The sequence below is a fragment of the Saccopteryx bilineata genome, chromosome 3 (genome assembly GCF_036850765.1).
Source record: "Saccopteryx bilineata isolate mSacBil1 chromosome 3, mSacBil1_pri_phased_curated, whole genome shotgun sequence".
Lineage (NCBI taxonomy): Eukaryota > Metazoa > Chordata > Mammalia > Chiroptera > Emballonuridae > Saccopteryx > Saccopteryx bilineata.
Genome location: NC_089492.1, coordinates 210,510,977 through 210,522,172, shown reverse-complemented (window position 1 = coordinate 210,522,172; position 11,196 = coordinate 210,510,977). Strand labels below are relative to the sequence as shown.

General features: G+C 37.5%; 1 long non-coding RNA gene across 1 annotated transcript in view; it reads right to left on the bottom strand.

The window, feature by feature from the left end:
• Positions 1-1,929: 1,929 nt before the first annotated feature.
• LOC136330986 (uncharacterized) overlaps positions 1,930-11,196 on the bottom strand; it is a 95,978-nt gene continuing 86,711 nt past the window's right edge. The window contains exons 5-6 of the long non-coding RNA XR_010730422.1: positions 9,339-9,429; positions 1,930-2,496 (exon numbers count right to left, since the gene is read on the bottom strand). This is a non-coding gene — a long non-coding RNA (uncharacterized lncRNA). The remainder of the gene's footprint in view (positions 2,497-9,338; positions 9,430-11,196) is intronic.

The window sequence follows — 11,196 nt, the reverse complement described above, 5'->3', positions numbered from 1 at the left end:
GAAAGAAAAAGGATAAAACAATTTCAGGTGTTTTCAAAGCATTTATCAAACCAGAATGAACTGCTTTTGACTGTGGGTATAATAAGTCAGAAGGCATCCACTAAACCAAAAGGCAAAAATTTCTGTTCCACTGTGACTAATTCAACTTAATGAAATTATTTTTTTTTAAAAAAACCTATACCTATGAGATATAAAAAGGGAAGCTGATACAAAGGCAAGCAACAGCTAGTATATTTCATGAAAAGACAATAGCGACAATTTTGAACCGATTAATGTTAGAGTTTCGCCTGACCTTGAATTTGACAAAACTCAATATAAAGACCTAGCTTATGAAAGGACTTCAATTATAAGAGGTTATCTAAAGAGTGCTTAAACTGTTTTCAAGATGAAATACTAACTGGTTTGTATTTATTTTGTAAACAACCATGTTAACCTTGCGATTTGCACTGCCAATGACATCTCCCAAGACTATAGAATCCCTATGCTATAAATCTCTATAGATAAGCAGCTCATTGCTTGTTTGTCAAAGTGTGGTAGGAAGCCGTACCAGGAAAATAATATAGAAATGAATCAAATGCAATACTGTATATTACAAAAATAAAATATATTAAAGCACATGCCATATACTTCATAATAATTCTTTATCCCCTAGAAATAAAGTTGACATAACAGTAACCAACACTTATGCCTCTAAGAATGATCTTACAAACTAATAATAGAATAATAGAGTTAATGATCCCTTGTATGTATTTATTGCTTTACAGTTTACAAACCTATTTGCCAGGGTTCTATCAGCTGATCTTGACAATAGTGTTGTGAAGCTGGAAAGGCATCTGAGACTTAGGGGACCGGATTTGCCCAAGGTCATGTGGCTAATAGGAGGTAAATTTAGAATTCAAACTTAGTCTAGTTCTTTTCTAGGACAATAGAACTATTTCTCTGAAGTTACTGCATCAGGAATAGGAGATATGAAGAAAGAGCATATTGCTATTGAACACTCATAAGATTTTATTTGATCTATTATAAAGGAACAGGAGGCCACAATTCTTTCAGTATTTAATATTTCTTCAAATCATCTTTCATAGATTTAAGGTTTTAATCAAGCAGTGTTATGTAGAATTTCTTATACAGTAGAAACCTTCTTATCAAATGTAATCAGGGCCAGGATTAGGTTGTTATGAAAAAAAGCAGTGAAAATAAGAAGTCATTCAAAGATAACATATCAAATATTTTCATTTGTTCAAACATCATATAAACATTGTATAAATTATGTTTTAAAAATATAGAGCCAGATATTTTTGTTTGAAAATGGGCCCAGTGATTGTCACATCCTAAATATGTCTTATAACAATCCCATCTATAATTTATCATATATAATTTTCAGTTTCAATTTATTCAATTTGAAGCAAGAACTTAATTAGTTGAGGAGAAACTGGATTTGCATAATCTCAAAGCATCTTCCCCAATAGAGATACAATTGACCCTTGAATAACACAGGTTTGAACAGCTCGGTCCACTTAAATTTTATTCGATAAATGCTATAAATGTATTTTCTCTTCCTTATGATTTTCTTGATAACATTTTCCTTCCTCCTGCTTACTTTATTGTAAAAAATACAGTACATAGCACTGTACATACATGCAAAATGGGTTAATCAACTGCTAGGTTATTGGTAAGGCTTCTGCTAAAGTATAAACAGTAGGCTATTAGTAGTTAAGATTTTGTGGGTCAAAAGTTATACACAGATTTTTTTTTTTCATTTTTCTGAAGCTGGAAACAGGGAGAGACAGTCAGACAGACTCCCGCATGCACCCGACCGGGATCCACCCGGCACGCCCACCAGGGGGCGATGCTCTGCCCATCCTGGGCGTCGCCATGTTGCGACCAGAGCCACTCTAGCGCCTGAGGCAGAGGCCACAGAGCCATCCCCAGCGCCCGGGCCATCTTTGCTCCAATGGAGCCTTGGCTGTGGGAGGGGAAGAGAGAGACAGAGAGGAAAGCGTGGCGGAGGGGTGGAGAAGCAAATGGGCGCTTCTCCTGTGTGCTGAGCCAACAGGCCAGGGCCCACAGATTTTTTTTACTGAATCAGGGAGGTGGTGCCCATAACCTCTGTGTTATTTAAGAGTCAGCTGTATTAACTAGAGAAGGAAAGACAGAAACTTTACAGAAGAGAAACCAAGCAGACATAGCCTTAACCAAATGATTAACTTCTCCAGCAGTAAGATGTATCAACGTCACAGACCGTTTGATATGACGCATGGAGAATGACAGAACATCACTGCTGTGGAATTTTTTCTCAAAATACATAACCTAATTCCAATCATGAGAAAGAATGAGACAAATGCAAATTGAGGGACAGTCTACAAAATAACTGACCAGTCTCTTTAAGTATCATAGTCATAAAAGACAAGAAAAGATAGTAGTAGAACAGTTACAGATTGGAGAAGATGAAGGAGAAATAACAGCTATATGCAGAGTGGGATCCTGGATTGCATGCTGAAACAGAAAAAGGAAATTAGTTGAATAACTGGTAACATTTAAATATAGTCTGTAATTTAGTTAATAATACTGTGCCAATATTAATTTCTTTGTTTTGTTGATTGTCATGTGGATAAATAAGATTAACACATTAGAAGAAGCTTGGTGAATGTGTTTACAGAAACACTATGTTCTAGTTTTGTAAATTTGTAAGTCCAACAATAGTTCAAAATTTAAAACAAGAAACAAATACTTGCAAAGCAATTTGATTGCAAATTAGTAAAAAGGCAGCCAAAACCTCAATAGGAACAATAAGCAAAAAATAGAAATAAACAAGTCATTAAAGAAAAGGAAACAAATGGCCAGTAGAAAACACAGATAAAGAAGATTCTAACTAAGTAAACAAAGAAATGCAAGTTAAAACAATGAGGCATTTTGTCACATTGGTTTTATGCATAAAACTCAATGTTTTATGTATATTCTTCTGTGTGGGAAAATCTGGAGATAAACACATTCACAATCACTACAGGTAGAGTGTAAACAGGTACATATTTCTTTGACAGAAATTTTTAAAATTTAAATGTGTGTTTCCTTAGGACCAGCATTTCTATTTTATCAGAATTTATTTTGAAGAAATAAATGTCAAGCATACAAAAAGATGTTCATTACATTGTTATTTATGGTCTCTGAAAATTTTAAACAACCTAATGTTCATCAATAGGAAAAGGTTAAATTATTATGATGGATCCATATAATGGAATATTATTCAATAATTTAAAAATATAGTCTAGATTTATATTCATTGACATAAGTACATATACATGAACTATTATTATGTTAAATATGGTTATAAAAACATTTATGGTAATTATCAATGACAGTATAATTTATAGTATATAATATTTAGTTTATAAATATGTAGAAAATGTGAGAAATTATATATATTCCTGGTTTATTTTTATTGCTTTTTTTATATTTGAATCTTCTACATTTTCTATAATTAACAAGAATTACTTTTGCAATTTTTTTAAAAAAATTCATGGCCTATCCATATTCAATTTACTTTTCAGGGATCTTGGTTTCCACGAGGAGGGTCACTATCTCTGTTCAGGGGAGGGATGGAAAACAATCTATAGGATACTCCTGCATTTTCAGGAATTGTCACTAGGTGGTACACTGTTTTTCTATTTGTTTGCTATACACACTTAGTGTTGTAAACTCTAGGGACAATAACCCAGGCCCATTTTATTTTTCATTAATTTAAAATTTATTTTACCTTATACCAAATCACTAGTAATTTAAAAGTTAATTGCTTTATTACTTTACAGTAGACTCTCAAAAATTACTGTTGGGCAAATAAGACAATAATAGAAATGACAGACATCAAAAATGGAACAGTTTCTCCACATCATTTTGCCATCCTTCTAATCAAAGTTGAACTGGTTTCATGGAGGCCTTTACCATAATGTTCTGCATTGTGAATGTACAAATAAGAAAAGAGAGAGTCTGCATTTCCCAAATGTATTTTAATTTTTTTTTATAAAGCATCTTTGAAGGAATAACATTCCAAGGAATATGATTTGGGAACTCCTGTCCTCAACACTTGCCTGTCTTGTTTAACGTAATCACCCGAGGGTCAACCAAGCTGAAGTTTCAATCTTCTTCATTCCTGTTATGGACTTCATCTTGCTTGCTCCCATATTCCCCACAGCTATCAAGTCCCATTATGACACCTGCTATTAGGTTGACAGCCAAGTGTTGAAGTCTGTCAAATATAAACTATGTACTGAAAGCACTCCTCACTGAGTGTCACTACTCTCATCACAGGTGTTGACTGAGTGGATCCCTTTTCTATTCACACCTGATTCCAGTCTGAACTAAATTTAATTCAAAGGCAAGCACATGCTTATTCCCCAGCCTCCAGTTCATGTGAGAATAGACTCTTATTTCCCTCGAGTGCCTGGGAAATAGAGCTAAATAAGTTAATTTACCTGTCATCAAGGTCAGTGATAGTCAACCTGGTCCCTACCACCCACTAGTGGGCATTCCAGCTTTCATGGTGGGCGATAGCGGAGCAACCAAAGTATAAATAAAAAGATAGGTTTAACTACAGTAAGTTGTTTTATAAAGATTTATTCTGCCAAACAGCAAAAATAAAGCATATAATAATAATTACTTACCAAGTACTTTATGTCAGATTTCACTAAGTTTGACTACCACTGGTGTAGTGGATAAAAATAATTTACATTTATTTAATGTTTCTTCAAATACTTCAATGTTTGATATTCACAATACTCCAATGGACTAATGCCTTCCATTTCTACACTTTAAATCTTTTGAAAGTCATACATAGGTACAAGAGAATCCTTATAAAAATTGTATAAACTATAGGCCCCAGCCAGTTGGCTCAGCAGTAGTGCGTCGGTCTAGTGTGTGGAAGTCCTGGGTTCAACTCCCAGTCAGGGCACACAGGAGAAGCGCCCATCTGCTTCTCCACCATTCCCCCTCTCCTTCCTCTTTATCTCTCTCTTTCCCTCCTGCAGCCAAGGCTCCACTGGAGCAAAGTTGGCCCAAGCACAGAGGACAGCATCATGGCCTCTGCCTCAGGAGCTAGAATGGCTTGGCTGCAACAGAGCAATGCTCCAGATGGGCAGAACATCACCCCCTGGTGGGCATGCCGGGTGGATCCTCGTTGTTGCATGCGGGAGTCTGACTGCCTCCCCGCTTCTCACTTCGGAAAAATAAAAAAGGTATAAACTATAAAAAAAGGTATGAAGTATAATGATATTACAAGCTCCTGTATAGACACTACCCAATTTAAGACCAAGAACATTTAGGCCCTCTGTGTCCCCTAAAAGGAAATGCAATTCTGAGTTTTCTCTTATCTTTCTCTTATTTTTCTTTATATTTAACCATGTTTGTATTATTAAGCAATGTATTATGTAGTTTTGCATGATTTAATACTTAAGTGGAAACATACTGAAAATCACTATTTCCTTCAACCTTATAGTTTTGCTTTACATATGTCTTAATCCACAAGGGTTTGATTTTTTTATATATGCAGTATGAGATAGGTTTTCAATTTTATCTTTTCACATTCAGATAACTAATTTTCCAGTATCACTTACTGAAAAGTTCATCTCTTCCTAACCAGATTGCAGTGTCATCTCAGTCATAAATAAAATTTCCATTTTTGTACTGGTCTCTTTCTAAGCTGTCTTTTCTGTTTTGTTGGTCAATTTGTATAGCTCTGGGCCTAATTCTAGACCATTGAAAGAAATAGAGCTTTATGATAAATTCTTAATTTCTGATTAAAAAAAAAAAAAGTCTTCTACTTTGCACTTCTATAAAAATGTCTTATTTATTCTTGATCATTTGCTCTTGAATAGAAATTTTAAAATCAGTGTGCCTTATCTCCTTTTTCCATGTAATTGAGTTGAACCTCAAAAGTGGTTCACAGCAAACTGATGAAACCAATATTTGAACCTGTGCCAGGGCTCTATCTATGTAATATCCAGCATTTCAGAGGATCACTGCTTCTAAATATCCCCATCAAAAGATAAACTCATATCATAATTTCAGGATATATCATGCAAATAAATCATCAGGAGACCTATCAAAATTTAATGTTTTTAAAATAAGTGGTTCTAGGGGTGCAATCTGGGGTTCTTTTATAAATATTATTGGGGTGACACTGGTTAACATCATTATACAGGTTTCAGGTGCCAATTCTATACTTTCCTGTACATCATATTGTGTGTTCACCACACCAAGTCGAGTCTTCATCCATCACCATTTATCTCCCCTATACCCTCCTACATCTCTCCCACCCCAAGCAATCTCCACACTGTTTATTTTTCTTTTTTGCTCTATCTCTTCATTTCCTTCACTGCCTAACCGTTGCCAGCCTGTTGTCTATGTATGAGTCTGTTTCTGTTTTGCTTATTTGTTCATCTTGTTCATTAGAGTCCACATATGAGTGAAATCATATGGTATTTGTCTTTCTCTGACTGGCTTATTTCACTTAGCATACTGATCTCCAGTTCCATCCATGCTGCTGCAAAAGGTAAGATTTCCTTCTTTTTATGGCCATGTACTATTCCATTGTAAATGTACCACTGTTTTGGGGGGGCTTTTTTTATTATTGATTTGAAAGAGAGAGAGAAAGACAGGAAGGAAGAGAGATGAGAAGCACCAACTCATAGTGGCTTTACTTTACTTGTTCATTGATTGCTTCTCATACATATCTTTACTGGCGGGGGGCCTCAAGCTGAGCCAGTAACCCCTTTCTCAAGCCAGTTACTTTGGACTCAAGCCAGCAACCTTGGGCTTCAAGCCAGGGACCTTTAGGCTCAAGCCAGTGAGTGACTTTAATGATCCCACACTCAAGCTGGTGACCCCATGCTCAAGCTGGCAAGCCTTGGGGTTTCAAACAGGGAACTTCAGTGTGCCAGGTAGATGCTCTGTCCACTGTGTCACCACTGGTCAGGCTGTACCACAGCTTTTCTTTATATTTTTGCTAAATTAATATAGTATTTTTCATCATCTGACACCATAACAACAGAAACTTTTCTCCACTGCTAGTTTTGTCTAATGGAAAAATCACTAAGTATTTTGACCCACATCCAGTGACTGATGTAAGCAAGTTACAATATATTAAGGCTTAAGATAGCAATGTTATCCTCAAATACATAATTTTTACTAGATTTTACCACAGATAATTTCAGTAATTTTGAATATCATAACTGTAGCCTAGCTTAAAAATCATAGGGTGTTGTGGAAAATGCATATTGTGTTTAGCCATAGTCTTTAGCAAGTTAAGGGGTTCTTTTCTTCCAGTAGTAGTTTCTTTTTTCATTAGTATTACTAAAAATTTTTTGTTTGTTTGTTTTGTATCTTTCTGAAGTGAGAAGCAGGGAGGCAGAGAGACAGACTCCCCCATGTGCCCAACCGGGATCTACCTGGCAAGCCCACTAAGGGGTGATGCTCTGCCCGTATAGGGCATTGCTCTGTTGCAACTGGAGCCATTCTAGTGCCTGAGGTGGAGGCCATGGAGCCATCCTTAGCACCCAGGCCAGCTTTGCTCCAATGGAGCCTTGGCTGTGGGAGGGGAAGAGAGAGATAGAGAGAAAGGGAAGAGGGAAGGGTGGAGAAGCAGATGGGTGCTTCTCCTGTGTGCCCTGACCAGGAATTGAACCCGGAACATCCACACACTGGACTGATGCTCTACCACTGAGCCAATCGGCCAGGGCTTAAAAATTGCTATTTTAAATCTTCTATTCAACACTAATTAAAGACAACTATGCTAGATTAAGTTGTTTCATGCTACTTTATTTAGGGGTTTCATTTTCACTCCTTGATGGATCTTATGTATTTGTCATATGTTGCTGTACTCATTAGTTCATCTAGTTCTGAAGGGCTCCTCAGTGTCATCTTGAACAGCCAACCATCTTCATAACAAGATTTGTTGACAAGTCCTGGATTTTCTGCTAGAGCTTCATTAATTTCGGTTACTTCTCCTGATAGAGGAGAACAGAGTTCACTAGCAGCTTTCTCACTTTTCAAAGCACCAAACTTTTAAGAGAGCAGATTGTGGCTGATGCACAGCATTCAGAGAGCCCCCACCCTCAGGCCCCAGGGATGCTGATGGCTGGGTGCCGCAGGCACCTATGCAGAGCGCAGACTGCAGGGCATGGCCCGCAAGCTCCGCGCCAGCTCAGAGCACCCTGTTCACAGGAGTGTTCCACAGCGTTTTTATCCACTCATCTACTGATGGGAATTTCTGAGGTTCTTTAATGGACAGCCATGGCAAGACTGCTAGATGTTTCCTCAACATCTATTCATTCTCCCATTGTTCCACTCTGACAATTATTATTTGGCAAATGGGGGCAAAGTGTCCAGGTAATAAAAATTAAATTTCCCAGCCTTCATTGTAGATAGATGTATAAATGAGCAAAAGTATCCATGTGTCACAATTCTGACCAAGGAGCTGTAGGTCAGAGTTCAGAGGTAAAAAAAAGAAAAATACTTCAAAGAAAGAGGGGAGAGACTCAGCTGTCATGTCCTTTCCATCTCTGTGCCCTTTGTTCTTTCTCCTTCTGCAACCGGAAGTGCAGGCATGATGGCGAGCACTGCAGCAGCCACTTACACTTGACCACAAGGGAAAAGCTAAAAGAAACTGCAAAGATCTTAGAGACCTGATGTCCTTGAGCCTCTGCGCCATCCCTGCCTTCCTTTGGATGTTTTGTTTCAGGAAATTAAAATAAACGCCTATCTGACACAAGCCACTCTTATTTGAATTTCCCATTACAAACAGCCAACTTTAATCCCTACTTGATGAAAGAGTAATCATATTGTATATTTGCCCTAAAATTGCATCTGCTAACATTTATCTCTTCCATAATATATAGTAGATGTTAGGGTTTCAACCAGTTATTAGATCAAAGCTTTCTTCCAAAGCACAAAGAATTTCCACCTTCAGGTCCTCCTGCTACTCACAGTCATGTTCAAATGGGTTAGTCACCTGTTGCAAGTAAGAATGTATGCCCCATGTAAACTTCCAATATTACTTTCCTTCAATTTTCCTCATGCTGGGTTTTGACATATATGACTCTACTTTAATAAGCACGTATGAACACTTCAAGTACTTTTCAAAAGAGTCATAGACTCTTTGAGGTAAGCAGCATGGCAGAAGGCATTTAGCCCAACTTGTTTTGCAATGCATGGAAGCACAGATGTCTGTCATTCTACAGACACTGACCATCTGGCAAGGCATTATGCTAAAGGTTATAAGGAACTCAGAGATGAAGATATAGCCCCTGTTCCAAAAGTTTATAATGTAATAAAGAAAGCAGACTTACTTGATGATTCAGCCTCCTGAGGCTGGGGTTCAAATACCTGGCATAAGAGATTGAGTGCCAAGGTCAGTGGAAACCTGTTCATTTCTGCCAACTGCCATGGAGGTAGAAAAAAATAAAAAGAATTGTGTCAACATTTTACTCATCTCAGATGTCAGAGAGTACCTATTTCCTTAACTTTGTATATAGAATTTCTGTCCTCTTTTATATTATTTGCCTTATTTTGCATAATCAGTAATCACCTTCCATTAAACTTATAGTTTCTTTCAAAAAAAGAGTATAGAGCTAATTTATGTGATATATTAGAAAGCCATTTGATTTGAATCACAGGTATTGGTTCAAAGACCCATTAGCTATGTGATCTTTAGCAAATCATTTAACCTCCCTGAACACCATGTCCCCCCCACCCTCATAGCTTGAGGTTAAAGTCATTTACCACGCAGAGTTTTTATGAGGATCAAATGACAAAAACATGAATTCTACAATAATGCTTTGCAGGTCTAACATGAAGAAGCACTATATTATAAGAATATTGAGGAAAAAAGATACTTCCCACATATAATTATAATGTAGTAGGTGAGAAATGACATATAATAGTATCAATGGTGAAAGTGTTTGTAAGAAGAATAAAGTAGGGTATATAATTATCATTATAATTGAAGATTGGGAATTAGAAGGTAGGAGGTTCCTTTTCAATAGGGTTTAACAGAAAGGAATATGATTCAAGCAAATTCCTGAATAAACTGAAGGAATGACCAGGCAGATATCTGGGAAAAGATTATTTCCAGCAGAGACAAAAGAAAGACAAAGGTCAGGAGGCTGGAGTATGTTTGGACTGTCAAGAACTCAGCAGGTATCTAGAACTTAATAGTTCCTTTTCAGCAGTAATATTTCCTACTGTCTGTTCTGCAATAAAGTTGTATTATCTCTTCATCTCCTTTATTCTGTAGTTTGTGGACTGGGCCAGAAATTACCTCTCCATTCTAGATTCCCATAACATAAGCACTCTGCCTCTCTCTCTTCTCTTACTTTTAGCCTAAGCCTAGATGCTTCCCACAAATGTTTAAATGAGAGCTAACTATGTGTCAAGCACTATACTAAAGAGTTTGTATATTTTAACTTATTTGATCCTCACAAAAATCCTAGAATATCTAAAATTTTTAAGCACTTTTAATTAAATATTTTTCTAATTTCTTACTTTTTTTTTTTTTCTGAAGTTGGAAACGGGGAGGCAGTCAGACAGACTCCCACATGCGCCCGACCGGGATCCACCCGGCACGCCCACCAGGGGGCGATGCTCTGCTCATCTGGGGGCATTGCTCTAGTGCAACCAGAGCCAATCTAGTGCCTGAGGCAGAGGCCACAGAGCCATCCTCAGCGCCCGGGCAAACTTTGCTCCAATGGAGCCTTGGCTGCGGGAGGGGAAGAGAGAGACAGAGAGGAAGGAGAGGGGGAGGGGTGGAGAAGCAGATGGGCGCTTCTCCTGTGTGCCCTGGCCAGGAATCAAACCCAGGACTCCCGCACACCAGGCCGACACTCTACCACTGAGCCAATCGGCCAGGGCCTAACTTTTTACATTTTTAATATTTAAAATCCAAGAATTTTTTTTTGTTCCAAATGTGGAAACAGCTTGAAGAGTTTAAGATGATCTAGTTCCCATGGCTAATCAGACAATTGGAACTTGAACCCAAGCCATCTTATATTTATGTCCATTATTTTAACCACTATCCTCTGCTGCTTTATTGTCAACTGAAGAAGGACCCTGCAAGCCTGTTAATGAAGAGGTTCAAAATAGCCTTGTTCAGAGTAAATCAATTTCCCTAAAGGAATGATTCCCAACCCAGCCTTCCAGAACTTCTAG